Source organism: Salmo salar, chromosome 16 (genome assembly GCF_965601325.2).
Source record: "Salmo salar chromosome 16, fSalSal1, whole genome shotgun sequence".
NCBI lineage: Eukaryota > Metazoa > Chordata > Actinopteri > Salmoniformes > Salmonidae > Salmo > Salmo salar.
In genome coordinates, this window is record NC_138306.1 from 46,203,900 (window position 1) to 46,217,611 (window position 13,712).

At 42.5% G+C, this 13,712-nt stretch overlaps 1 pseudogene across 1 annotated transcript; it reads right to left on the reverse strand.

Annotated features, from left to right (window-relative positions):
• Window positions 1-642: 642 nt before the first annotated feature.
• On the reverse strand, window positions 643-7,383 carry LOC106573965 (cadherin-1-like; annotated as a pseudogene). The gene is made up of 11 exons (XR_014380818.1): window positions 7,304-7,383; window positions 7,153-7,190; window positions 6,910-7,050; window positions 6,667-6,822; window positions 6,410-6,554; window positions 6,109-6,281; window positions 5,894-6,022; window positions 5,554-5,739; window positions 5,134-5,374; window positions 4,807-4,925; window positions 643-872 (listed from the first exon to the last, which is right to left on the reverse strand). The product of XR_014380818.1 is annotated as a cadherin-1-like (transcript).
• Window positions 7,384-13,712: the final 6,329 nt, after the last annotated feature.

A 13,712-nucleotide genomic window follows, 5' to 3' on the forward strand; every position in this document is an offset into this window, starting at 1 on the left:
AAAATGTCAAAATGATCATATATGTCAGGGTCTAACACAGAAATCCCCCCAAATCATGCAGCTGTCCTCGTTTATAGTGACGTGAATGACATGGTCTTGGTTCAGCCCGCCAGCATCAGTGACCCTCAGATTAATGTAGAAATGTATCTGCTCCCTCATGCCTTGAATGTCAATTCAACCACAGTTCCTGGGACAGGAGAAAAATGGGACACATTTCAACATTGAATGTGAAGAATATGTTGATGTTGTCAAAAGAACATGCACAAAACAGTGACATACTTGGTCTGTTGATATTATTATGAATACAAATGAACAGACTAATACAGAGTGAATATGTGAAAAGCAATGAACTGTGCACCTGCAGTGCAGTTTTAACACTAAAGATTGCAGAACCATTAACAGACATATCCCCCTATTTCTCACCTGTTTTGTCCATTTGGGCAGTGCAATACTTCTCGGACCCTTCTTGGACCCTTCTAGAAATTCTACACTGGTTTCAGTAATAATAATTTAAAAAGTATCCTTTATTTAGCTAGGCAAGTCGATTAAGAACAAATTCTTATTTACAATGACAGCATGCCGTGGAACAGTGGGTTAACTGCCTTGTTCAGGGGCAGAACGACAGATTTTTACCTTGTTAATGGCCCACTGCTCTAACCACTAGGTTTCCTGCCGCCTCAAAAAGCCTGGGCCGTCTCTGTCTGTCACAGCCAAATGCACTAGACGGGGGTCTTGGTTACAGAGCTTCAACGGGGTGTCATCAATAGTCGGAGCATTGTCGTTTACATCTTCCAGCTCTATCAGAATGGTTCCAGTTCCAGTTGCAGGGATTTCATCTGATAACCCAAAACAAGATCATTTTATCAAAAGGAGTAATGAAAAAGTCACAACTAAATTCATCTTGTTCCCAGGTTGAAGCCTGCTAGTGAACGAGATTAAAACAAAATCAAAATACCCCTTTCATTTCCGTTTACATTTCCGTAATTTAGCAGACGCTCCTATCCAGAGACTTACAAATTGGTGCATTCACCTTATGATATCCAGTGGAACAACCACTTTACAATAGTACATCTATATCTTTTTGGGGGGGAGGGGGGGTAGAAGGATTATTTAATCCTATCCCAGGTATTCCTTAAAGAGGTGGGGTTTCAGGTGTCTCCGGAAGGTGGTGATTGACTCCGCTGTCCTGGGCGTCGTGAGGGAGCTTGTTCCACCATTGGGGTGCCAGAGCAGCAAACAGTTTTGACTGGGCTGAGCAGGAACTGTGCTTCCGCAGAGGTAGGGAGGCGAGCAGGCCAGAGGTGGCTGAACGCAGTGCCCTTCTTTGGGTGTAGGGACTGATCAGAGCCTGAAGGTACGGAGGTGCCATTCCCCTCACAGCTCCGTAGGCAAGCACCATGGTCTTGTAGCAGATGCGAGCTTCAACTGGAAGCCAGTGGAGTGCGCGGAGGAGCGGGGTGACGTGAGAGAACTTGGGAAGGTTGAACACCAGACGGGCTGCGGCGTTCTGGATGAGTTGTAGGGGTTTGATGACACAGGCAGGGAGCCCCGCCAACAACGAGTTGCAGTAATCCAGACGGGAGATGACTAGTGCCTGGATTAGGACCTGCGCCACTTCCTGTGTGAGGCAGGGTCGTACTCTGCGAATGTTGTAGAGCATGAACCTACAGGATCGGGTCACCGCCTTGATGTTAGCGGAGAACGACAGGGTGTTGTCCAGGGTCACGCCAAGGCTCTTAGCACTCTGGGAGGAGGACACAATGGAGTTGTCAACCGTGATGGCGAGATCATGGAACGGGCAGTCCTTCCCCGGGAGGAAGAGCAGCTCCGTCTTGCCGAGGTTCAGCTTGAGGTGGTGATCTGTCATCCACACTGATATGTCTGCCAGACATGCAGAGATGCGATTCGCCACCTGGTTATCAGAAGGGGGAAAGGAGAAGATTAATTGTGTGTCATCTGCGTAGCAATGATAGGAGAGACCATGTGAGGATATGACAGAGCCAAGTGACTTGGTGTATAGCGAGAATAGGAGAGGGCCTAGAACTGAGCCGTGGGGGACACCAGTGGTGAGAGCAAGTAGTGCGGAGACGGATTCTCGCTATGCCACCTGGTAGGAGCGACCTATCAGGTAGGACGCAATCCAAGAGTGAGCCGCGCCGGAGATGCCCAACTCGGAGAGGGTGGAGAGGAGGATCTGATGGTTCACAGTATCAAAGGCAGCAGATAGGTCTAAAAGGATGAGAGCAGAGGAGAGAGAGTTAGCTTTAGCAGTGCGGAGAGCCTCCGTGACACAAAGAGCAGTCTCAGTTGAATGACCAGTCTTGAAACCTGACTGATTTGGATCAAGTAGGTCATTCTGAGAGAGATGCGGAGCGGCCAAGGACGGCACGCTCAAGAGTTTTGGAGAGGAAAGAAAGAAGGGATACTGGTCTGTAGTTGTTGACATCGGAGGGATCGAGTGTAGGTTTTTTGAGAAAGGGTGCAACTTTCGCTCTCTTGAAGACGGAAGGGACGTAGCCAGCGGTCAAGGATGAGTTGATGAGCGAGGTGAGGTAAGGGATAAGGTCTCCAGAAATGGTCTGGAGAAGAGAGGAGGGGATAGGGTCAAGCGGGCAGGTTGTTGGGCGGCCGGCCGTCACAAGTCGCAAGATTTCATCTGGAGAGAGAGGGGAGAAAGAGGTCAAAGCATAGGGTAGGGCAATGTGAGCAGGACCAGCGGTGTCGTTTGACTTAACAAACGAGGATCGGATGTCGTCAACCTTCTTTTCAAAATGGTTGACAAAGTCGTCCGCAGAGAGGGAGGAGGGGGGGAGGGGGAGGAGGATTCAGGAGGGAGGAGAAGGTGGCAAAGAGCTTCCTAGGGTTAGAGGCAGATGCTTGGAATTTAGAGTGGTAGAAAGTGGCTTTAGCAGCAGAAACAGAGGAAGAAAATGTGGAGAGGAGGGAGTGAAATGATGCCAGGTCCGCAGGGAGGCTAGTTTCCCTCCATTTCCGCTCGGCTGCCCGGAGCCCTGTTCTGTGAGCTCGCAATGAGTCGTCAAGCCACGGAGCAGGAGGGGAGGACCGAGCCGGCCGGGAGGATAGGGGACATAGAGAGTCAAAGGATGCAGAAGGGAGGAGAGGAGGGTTGAGGAGGCAGAATCAGGAGATTGGTTGGAGAAGGATTGAGCAGAGGGAAGAGATGATAGGATGGAAGGGGAGAGAGTAGCAGGAGAGAGAGAGCGAAGGTTGCGACGGCGCAATACCATCTGAGTAGGGGCAGAGTGAGTAGTGTCAGAGGAGAGCGATAGGGAAAAGGATACAAGGTAGTGGTCGGAGACTTGGAGGGGAGTTGCAGTGAGATTGGTAGAAGAACAGCATCTAGTAAAGATGAGGTCAAGCGTATTGCCTGCCTTGTGAGTAGGGGGGACGGTGAGAGGGTGAGGCCAAAAGAGGAGAGGAATGGAAAGAAGGAGGCAGAGAGAAATGAGTCAAAGGTAGACGTAGGGAGGTTAAAGTCACCCAGAATTGTGAGGGGTGAGCCATCCTCAGGAAAGGAACTTATCAAGGCGTCAAGCTCATTGATGAACTCTCCAAGGGAACCTGGAGGGCGATAAATGATAAGGATGTTAAGCTTGAATGGGCTAGTGATTGTGACAGCATGAAATTCAAAGGAGGAGATAGACAGATGGGTCAGGGGAGAAAGAGAGAATGTCTACTTGGGAGAGATGAGGATTCCAGTCCCGCCACCCCGCTGACCAGATGCTCTCGGGGTATGCGAGAACACGTGGTCAGACGAGGAGAGAGCAGTAGGAGTAGCAGTGTTTTCTGTGGTAATCCATGTTTCCGTCAGTGCCAAGAAGTCGAGGGACTGGAGGGTAGCATAGGCTGAGATGAACTCTGCCTTGTTGGCCGCAGACCGGCAGTTCCAGAGGCTGCCGGAGACCAGGAACTCCACGTGGGTCGTGCGCGCTGGGACCACCAGGTTAGAGTGGCAGCGGCCATGCGGTGTGAAGCGTTTGTATGGCCTGTGCAGAGAGGAGAGAACAGGGATAGACAGACACATAGTTGACAGGCTACAGGAAAGGCTACGCTAATGCAAAGGAGATTGGAAAGAAAATGAACTAAACAACTGGGGAAGCGAGAGACCAGGGCCTCCCTCACTAACCATTCGCTGAAACACTCAAATATAACTATTCCAACTTCCACTTAGAAATTATAATTGATGTAAACTACAGTGGTTCAATGTTTCCAGGAATAGGCTCAAACTTAGTTTATTCAGCTAGATAACTTGGTACAGTATTCTTCCGTGAAACCCACCCAGTGCACTGTGTCTTATGACGCCGTAGCTAACTAGCATGCTAGCATCCAATAACACACGGTTAGCACCAATACTTGGTTACAACAAACTACCAATGGATCATTCGTGTCCGTGTCTAGTTCCTTTCATAATGCAGAAGCAATTAAAGGTTGGCTAGCTAACACAAAGTCAGTCCTGCTAGCTACTCAAGTGGACTACACAACTCGAAAGCTTACGTTGCAAAAATCTTATTGACTAAAAATGAAACAGTACTGCTAGCTGGTAGCTGGTAGAGTTGGCTAGCTAGCAGTGGCTGCGTTTACCTTTATCTTTAATACAAAGACAACTATGTAGCTAGCTAACGTTACACTAATCAAATCGTTCCGTTGTAATGTATTTAGTTTCTACAGTACCACTAGTGGGTAAAGTTGGCTAGCTAGCAGTGGCTGTGGTGTTGTGATGTTGACGACGTTTGGAAAACGGCGCGAACGAACGAATACAGCTGGCTAAATGGCGGGAATGAGAATCTCTGTATTTGCCATCTTTGACAAAGGGAGATTCTCTGTCCAGGGGGTGTTTGGTTTTGATCATTCCGGTCTCGTTGTTGATATCCAGCCGTTTATCAGGATCTCTGTCCATGCGATACCTAGAATATACAGTATATTGAGTTAAAACATCGCTATTCACAAGGCTTCTTGCAATCTTAATGCATATGCATCTGAATGTACTTTATCATAAAGGGCATGTACATCATTGAATTGACTTATCAGCATAATGTATCTGTCTCCATATTTATACCAGGACCTCAACTTAATTAAATCAATTGCAGATAAAAGAAAGTTTCATGAACTCACATGAATTTATGTGCCATGATGTCTGGATCAATGGCTGTATACAGAACCAAATCACTGTCCACTGGCAGGTGTTCAGATACAGAAAAAACCTTTTCCACTGGGTCGAAGACAGGGACATCATTCCTATCTTCCACATTCACCTGGACTGTGGCAGTGGAGGTGGGCAGGGGGTGGCAAATGGGACCTCATTCTCCACAGCCACCAACAGGGTGTAGTGATTGTCCTTCTCAATGTCAAGGGGCTAAACGGGAACGAGACACAGCCAGGTTCATGACACAATGACAAAAACATCAACAATTGTGTCAAATATTTGTATTGATCTACAGTGAAATTCAGACCTCTGTCAAATACGTATTTTCTGTAACTGGGTTCCATTCACATACTCATCTGAAAAAAGAAACAAAGAAACCAAGCAGGTACCTTGGCTGTGGTAATGATTCCTTCCAGTCTGCTAGGTCCAGTGCTTACAGTGAACATTCCACCTGGGTCTCCATCTACAATCCTGTACTTGGTGGCCCAGTTGGAAGAGTGTGGCTCATCTCCATCACTCACTGGCATTTTGACCACCAGGGCATTCACTTTATTCTCTGGGACAGACACCGTGTTCTGAAAAGAAAATACATGAAGAGAACATGTGCTGTATGCCATTCATCAAGTTCATCATATTTTCCTCACGTCAGCTCCTTCAATCAAAATATTTCCCTCTTCAAGTCACCTTTACTGTTTAATGAGCGGTACGGTTTGCTGATTGTACACTTACCGAAGACTTCTCAAATTCAGGAGCTATGTCATTGATGTCCGCTACAGTAATTATGGATTTTCCGAAAGATGTCAGACCATTACCCTCCAAATCAGCAGCTTGGATTTCCAATGTATATTTTGGAATATTCTGGAAAATGACACCAGATGGAGCACATTGTGAAATGTAGCGGTTACTGTAAGTTAAAATTGTATGCTAGTAGTATAGCCACTAACCTCTCTGTCAAGTCCAGCAGCATTGACCTGAATCGCTCCTGTGACAGGGTTCATGACAAACATGTTGGGACTCGGCAGTTCAGGTTCCTGATTTATAATAGTGTATCTGACATCAGAATTGGCTGAGCCAGGCTCATCTGCATCGGTGGCTGTGACCTGCATGAACTCAAAGGCTGAGAAGAAAATATTTCAACATAAATGATTTTCATGGATGACAGTAACAAATATATTGAATATGATATTGTACTTTTATTCTAAAACTCAGCTGAGTGTATTTGACTCAATGTTGACTGAGACACACCTGGTATGGATGCTTCAGGGACAAGCCCTTTAAAAGTAACTACAGTGAAAACCGGCTTGTTGTCATTCATATCAATTACTCTAACAATGATCTCCATGGGGTCTTCTGCTAAACCCGCACCAACTGCAACAGCATGAGCCAAAAGCTAAAGGGGAAAAGATAGAAAATTGTTAAAATAACATGCATTCAGTGTTCTAGAATTTAAAAGGCAAAACAAACTCACATTACCAGATATTTGTCTTATTTACAAACATTACCACATAACGGTCTTGTCTCTCTCTGTCCAAAGGCTGGGTCACATAGAGAATCCCAGAGTTTCTGTCCACAGTGAACAGTCCCACAGGGGGTTGATCTGCTCCAGAACCAGTGATGCTGTACACGATCTTCACATCATTATCATTGTTGGACCTAATCTGAATGTATAAAAATTAACATTGTTAAAACCAGAGCAAAATCCTGAACCAACCATTGTTCCTGCCAACAAATCTACAATCACTCACCTGCGCCACAGACTTGGGGAAAGGGCCTCTGTCGTTCTCTGGGAAGTTCATGGGAGGAACGACCCAATCCCTTTTCCTTCTCACCAGACCTACCAAAGGCTTTGGAAACTCCAGAACTGGAAGACTTGCATGATATTTAGGCTGTGCCAAAAATATTTGTTCAAACTAGAAAAATTAGACCAGCCCTATGATTAGAGTTAGAGGAATGAAACTGACACTAAGTTGTAAGATCCACATTCTCACCTGAAAGACAATGCCAGCATCCTCATGGCCGAAGCCCTCTGTGAGGAGATCAAATGAATATGAACAGTTTTAAAGCAAACAATGCCACTACAGTATGTTGCTACTACTCTGTATAATGCAATATAATATTCTAAACAGTAAAATAAGTCACCCTCAGTTTCTTCCCCTCCAGTCAGTGGAAAGTCAAAGCCATTACCTGACTGTAAAGTCTCAGACATTCTCCCCAGGACCCAACCCTGAGGTTCGAAGGAAAACAATATTGAAAAACATGATCTACACTTCCCTCCATATGTTATTGGACAGTGAAGTTAAATGGTTTAATTTGGCTCTACATTCCAGCCTTTTACATTAGAGAGATGTTTAATATTAGGTGACAATACAGAATGCCAGCTTTTATTTGAGCATGTTTTCATATACATCTGTTCCCTGTTTAAAGATGAAAGCACTTAAAGCATCTAGTCCCCCTATTTGAAAAAGTATTTGGACATATTCACATTTAGGGCCGGATTCATAATCTAAGCCAGGATTAGGCCTTAATGTGTACTAGTTAAACGAGGACATTTAAGTATAAAAGCACGAGGAGAGACCCACATGCAGGCAACGGGAGGCAGATGGTTTGCATCTGATGTTTATTGTATCCAAAAGAGGGTAGGCAAGAGAATGGTCGTGGACAGGCTAAAGGTCAAAACCAGTTCAGAGTCCAGGAGGTATAGTGTGGCAGGCAGGCTCAATGTCAGGGCATGCGGGTACAGAGTCCAGAAAACAGGCAAGTGTCAAAACCAGGAGGACTAGTAAAAGAGAATAGAAACAGGCAGGCGCACAGAAAACCCACTGGTTGTCTTGGAACATACAGGACAAACTGGCACGGAGGGAAAGATAACACAGGGATATATACACCAGGGATAACAAGCGACACCTGGAGGGGGTGGAGACAATAACAAGGACAGGTGAAACTGATCAGGGTGTGACATGAAGTAGCTTTCATGAACATAGCTTAGTTAGTAGGAGACAATGGAGTCCTGGAGTAAGGTAATTAAGCCTAAATGAGAACACCTGGGATTAGCCAGAGAATTTCATGAGAATGAAATGAAATATCTGAAGGAAGAACATGAAATGAAGATAGCAATTCTACAGGTTGAATTGGATATGAAGTTTGAAGAGAGAGACAGTAACGAGACAGTTGTGATTACCAGCATGGTGAACAATATGACATGTAAAAAATAAATGTTTTGTCGTTTGGATATTCATGAGTGAGTTTATTGATCACCACAAACTACATTTTAAACCAGCCTTGGTTTTGTCACTCATTTAAATTTTGCTGCACACTATTTTAATTTTGTACAGAACAAACATTATCAAAGCAAAAATAAGCCATAATGAATACATTCCATATTTAAATGCATTCCATCTAGTTGAGGTGCTGCAATGTGAAAGCAACTCTGTGCAAGTCCTCGTTGGTCATTGCCTGCCTCAGCCATGGGCACATCTGCTTGATCCTGATATTCCATTAGAGGATCAAGACAGCAATGCTGCTTCAGGTAGTTGTGCAGCACAGCTGTAGCAATGATCACCTTGCAGCATCTTTTTGGCTTGAAACGAAGTGTATTTTGTAAACACTGGAATAGATTTTTCCGTACTCCAAACATGCATTCGACCATCCCTCTCGTGCAGATATGAGCTTGGTTGTATCTTTGCTGCTCAGCGGTTGTGGGATTTACGTATGGCGTGAATAAAAAGTTACTCTGACCATATCCACTGTCACCAAGTAGTAGTTAAGGGATTTATGTTTGAATGTAATGATTAAATAATTCTACCCTGAAACTTAACTAATAGGGATATGGTCTATATAGCATGTAGAATGAGTAACTAAAAGGTTAAGCATAAATCTAACAAGGTTGGACTGGGAACGAGAAGAATGTGTGTCTGTGTTTAACCACCAAGAACTGTTAAACTGTGGTTGACCTGCCCTAGCTTGAACTCTGAGGGTTTAAGATATGAGAGGGAGTACCCCTCAAGGTTTCCCTAATCTCAGGGGAATGAAACTGTTTGCTGGGTAATGATCTACAGGGATAACCCTCCCGTTGTCTTGGCCGGGTCAGAGCGACCCGCTGGCTCGGCCATGTGTTAGGAGCCGTTCCCCCGCGTCTAGGCCGGGTCAGAGAGACCCGGGCCCGGCCATGTGTTAAAAGTAATTCGCCCAAAATGCTGGGCGCACCAAAATACAAACGCCCAATAATAATATCCAGAACACAGTGGAAGGAAGAATTAAGCCCGCATAAAGAGCAGGCAGGCTTACAGGCTTAAATAGCCCAACTAACAAGCCTAATACAAAACAGGTGAAACTAATTAGACCAAACAAACAGAAAAGGGATCGGTGGCAGCTAGTAGGCCGGTGACAACGACCGCCGAGCGCCACCCGAACAGGGAGAGGAGCCACCCTCGGTAGGAGTCGTGACAGCCAACTTGTAAATGCAGAGGGTCTTTTACTTAATTATAAGGAATTCTTATCACTTTACAAGATTTCTGTAACATCTAAAGATTTTGCAATTGCTTTAGATGCCATTCCCTCAGGTGTTGCTTTATTATTCGGGAACGGGTCAAGACATGACCCTCAGAGCCTACCTTCCATTGACCCTGTTGACTCATCAAGTAGGAAAGATTTGTTTTTCTTTAAGTCCATTGAACAACAAAGGAGCTATACGAGCCTTGTTTCAAAAGGATGTTTTTATCTACACATTATGTCATGCCATATTGGAATTGGTTTTATTGATAATGTCTGTTGGGGAAAAGTTTGGATGTTGCCACACACATACCTACTTACTAACAAAATTAAGGAAGTTTCTTTTAAAATTATTCATAAATATTATCCTGCCAACCACTATATGAAGAAGTAAAAAAAAACATAAATTGAAATTGTACCTTTTGTAATGACCACCCAGAAAAGTGTTGCATATTTTTTGCCATTGTATTCATGTAAGGAATTTGTGGCAAGACATCAGTAGATTTATAATTGAACACATTTTTGAAGATTTTACACTATTATGGAGAGATCTGCTGCTTGGATTCTTTACTTTTGATAAAATAAGTTGAAACTATTTTATGTAATTGATTTCATTATTCTTTTGCCAAATGTCATATTCACAAATGTAAATTTACAAACAAAACACCACATTTTTTTACCTTGCAAAAATAAATTGAACTATATTTTAAATACTCTGCCAACAAAAAAGATGTTGGGATTATAAATGTGTGTATGTCCCTTAAGGTCCTTGTGTAATGTGATATTGTACCCCCTAGCCCAAATGTCCTTTGTATGTTCTTTATATATACTTGTGTTCCTCATGTACTTTATGTATTGATTTGTTGTTAATATAAGAAATTAAAAAATAGAAAAAAATAAAAATATAAAAAATACATATATATATATATATATATAAAAAAAAATTTAAACCTCAACGTCAATATGGAGTCAACATGCAACTGTAAGTAATAATGAATGTAAATAAGTTAGAAATTGCACATGACGGCACAAACACGTCTCATAAAAGTTGATGTTTTTGTTTGGTTACCTTTTGGAAATTGTAGAAATAAAACATTTTCCTTCTTCAGAAGTTCCAGCTATGCAGGCTAACGTTATTTCGCTAATTCATTTGCAAGCTATCATACAGATAGGGTTGGTCTTTTAAGTGTTTGGAATGCAGCCACCAACTCCCCTCAGCCCTCAAATTAAGTGGACACTTCTGATGACGTATTATGACATCTGACGAGTATACACTTGCAGGGCAAAGGGCAAGGGAGGAAGGAATGATTTAAAAAAAAATTTAATTGATATTATTTTTGCATTTTCTAATTAAGAACATTCAAAACAAAAGTGAAAAAATATTAGACAACAATATGACAAAGTGACAGTAACAGACGAGCATAACAAAAAAAAATAAAAATAATTATAATTATATATACAAACATACTGTCACGTCCTGACCAGTAATAGGGGTTATTTGTATTGTAGTTTGGTCAGGACGTGGCAGAGGGTATTTGTTTTATGTGGTTCGGGGTGGTGGTTTGCTTAGAAGGGTGTTTGATTTACTATTTCCGGGTTTTAGGTTATGTTCTATGTTTTTGTATTTCTATGTTCTTTCTAGTTTAGTATTTCTATGTTTAGGTATTGGGTGTTGGACTCTCAATTGGAGGCAGGTGTTTCCTAGTTGCCTCTGATTGAGAGTCCTATAATTAGGTATGTGTTTGTGTTTGGAGTTTGTGGGAGATTGTTCTGTGTATAGCCTTGTGCCTTACCAGACTGTTATTCGTTGTTGTGTCTTTTGTGTACATGTTTGTTTTGGTTTCCCTTATTTTCTTTAATAAAGAAGATGAGTACATACGATCTCGCTGCGTATTGGTCCGACAATGATTTCTCTTTATCGTCTGACGAAGAAGAATGTGACACATACAATAACTAAGTCATAATAAAAATAATAATAATGAGACATTGGATCATATGGTCCTGCCGTAAGCTACATATTATACATTACGTGTGAAACACTATATAAGGATTATATAGAGATTCAATCAATGTGATGTGAGGGGAGAGTCTCCATATAGTGAATAAAAGGCCAAATTCTGTAAAATGTCTTTAACTTATTCCTCAAGCAGTAAGTGATTTTCTCCAGTGGGATACAACTATTTACTTCATATAGCCACATTGCAACTGGCAGGGGGAATCCGATTTCCATTTCAAGGCAATACATTTCTTGGCAATCGCTAGCAATATTTCTGTTAGCTTTATAGTATGGCTTTGCCTAAGATTGGAGTTAGTAAATTACCCAGTAGACAGACCTATGGGTCTAAAGGGAATGCAACCCCGTGAATTGAGGATATGGTATTGCATACCCCCTGCCAGAAACCGTGTAGTTTTGAACACTGCCAAGTGGAATGGAGGAACTTGTCCTACCCATTCCCTCTTCAATTTCTTGTGTTCACTGGCTGTAAGATGTGTTTCTTGTAAAAACACAATGTCAGCCTTTCATTTCTTAAGGTATGTATAGACTATTTTCCTCTTAATCGGGCTGTTAAGACCTTTTATGTTGAATGTGACATATTTTAGTGGATTAAGCATAGGTTGGGTTTCAAATATGTAACCAAATGGAAATCTCTCATATGTAAATAGTCAGGAAAATGTTCAACTTTATTTTGAACACTGAAGTGACCTATGTGTCTCTTTAGGAAAGAAAAAAACAGAAACCCCACCCACCCCGATTGTCAGACTAAAACAACAATCCCAACAATCAAACATGAATACACTTGTAGAGATACGTTGTTGCTCGCTTTCCATCTTGCTCTTACTAGCTAAACCTTGGCGTAAACTAAAACCTGCGAGCTCTCTGACTTGAAAACAAACGTTGTGAATAGACATTTATGGCTGAATATTTACTGCCCACAGTAAGGGCTGCTTGAGTCTCATTTTAGGAGATGTCGTGTCTTTGGCATCATTAAACTGAAGACATGTTTATCAAATAACTCTCTGTAATTATTATTACGCGATTAAACTGATTAATCGTGTAACTGTAATTAACTAGGAGGTCGGGGCACCAAGGAAAATATTCAGATCACAAAGTTATAATTTTTCTAATATAATTTTCAGATATTATAATATCTGATCTATTAGTCTTCTGATTAATGATGTATTAGTTTACCTCGTCAGTCTCATTCCAAACGTCGTAAATTGTTGGTTATCTGCACGATCCCAGGCTTCACTATGAGTCATCCATACATCAATTGTCTTAAAATCATTTATTTACTAACTAAGTAATTCACAGAAATTCATAACAAACAGTAGCTATGGTTTCAAGGAAATGATAGGAGAATGTGCCCTAGTGGGCTAAACCGGCATGGCGGCTTGTTAGACAAAAGGTTGATAAGAGTTGATAATTATAACAATTGATATGCTAAACCTTTGCATATGAACGCTCACTCGTTCGGGAACAATTGCAATCAATACATTTATTTACGCTCAGTGTGTCGTCGGGGTCTTTGTTGAAAAGTTTGTCCTGTTGGAGAGTTTTGTCCCCGCGTTCTCTCTCTCTCTCTCTCTCTCTCTCTCTCTCTCTCTCTCTCTCTCGGTTAGAATGGATATTTCAAAGTGACATTCATTAATGTCGTTATAGGACAGATGTTTCGTCGGTCTTCGCGTTCAATGATACCGAATTCCTAGCTGCAGACTAGTAATCAATATCAAAGACTTGTTATTATTCTGTCGGTATCAATAGTCTAAGAGTTTAACCACGTGGTATGGTTAAAGTTCAGACAGAGTAATGCATGGTCTCCAACGTTTAGCCACTCGTAATGGAGGTTAAGCTCGGTCTGGTGATAGAAACCCTGGGTGGGGGTTATATTCGGAATTCGGAAAAAGGCTGTCTCATGACGCCAGGTCCCGTCTGTTCATGGGGGCGTGCCGATGACTTGGTGAAACTTCAAACAGAAATTCAATTCTCTCACATTAACATCTTACAAGCATCCCAACATATTCCAAATAGCTTTATCCTTATTCATTCATTTTATACAAC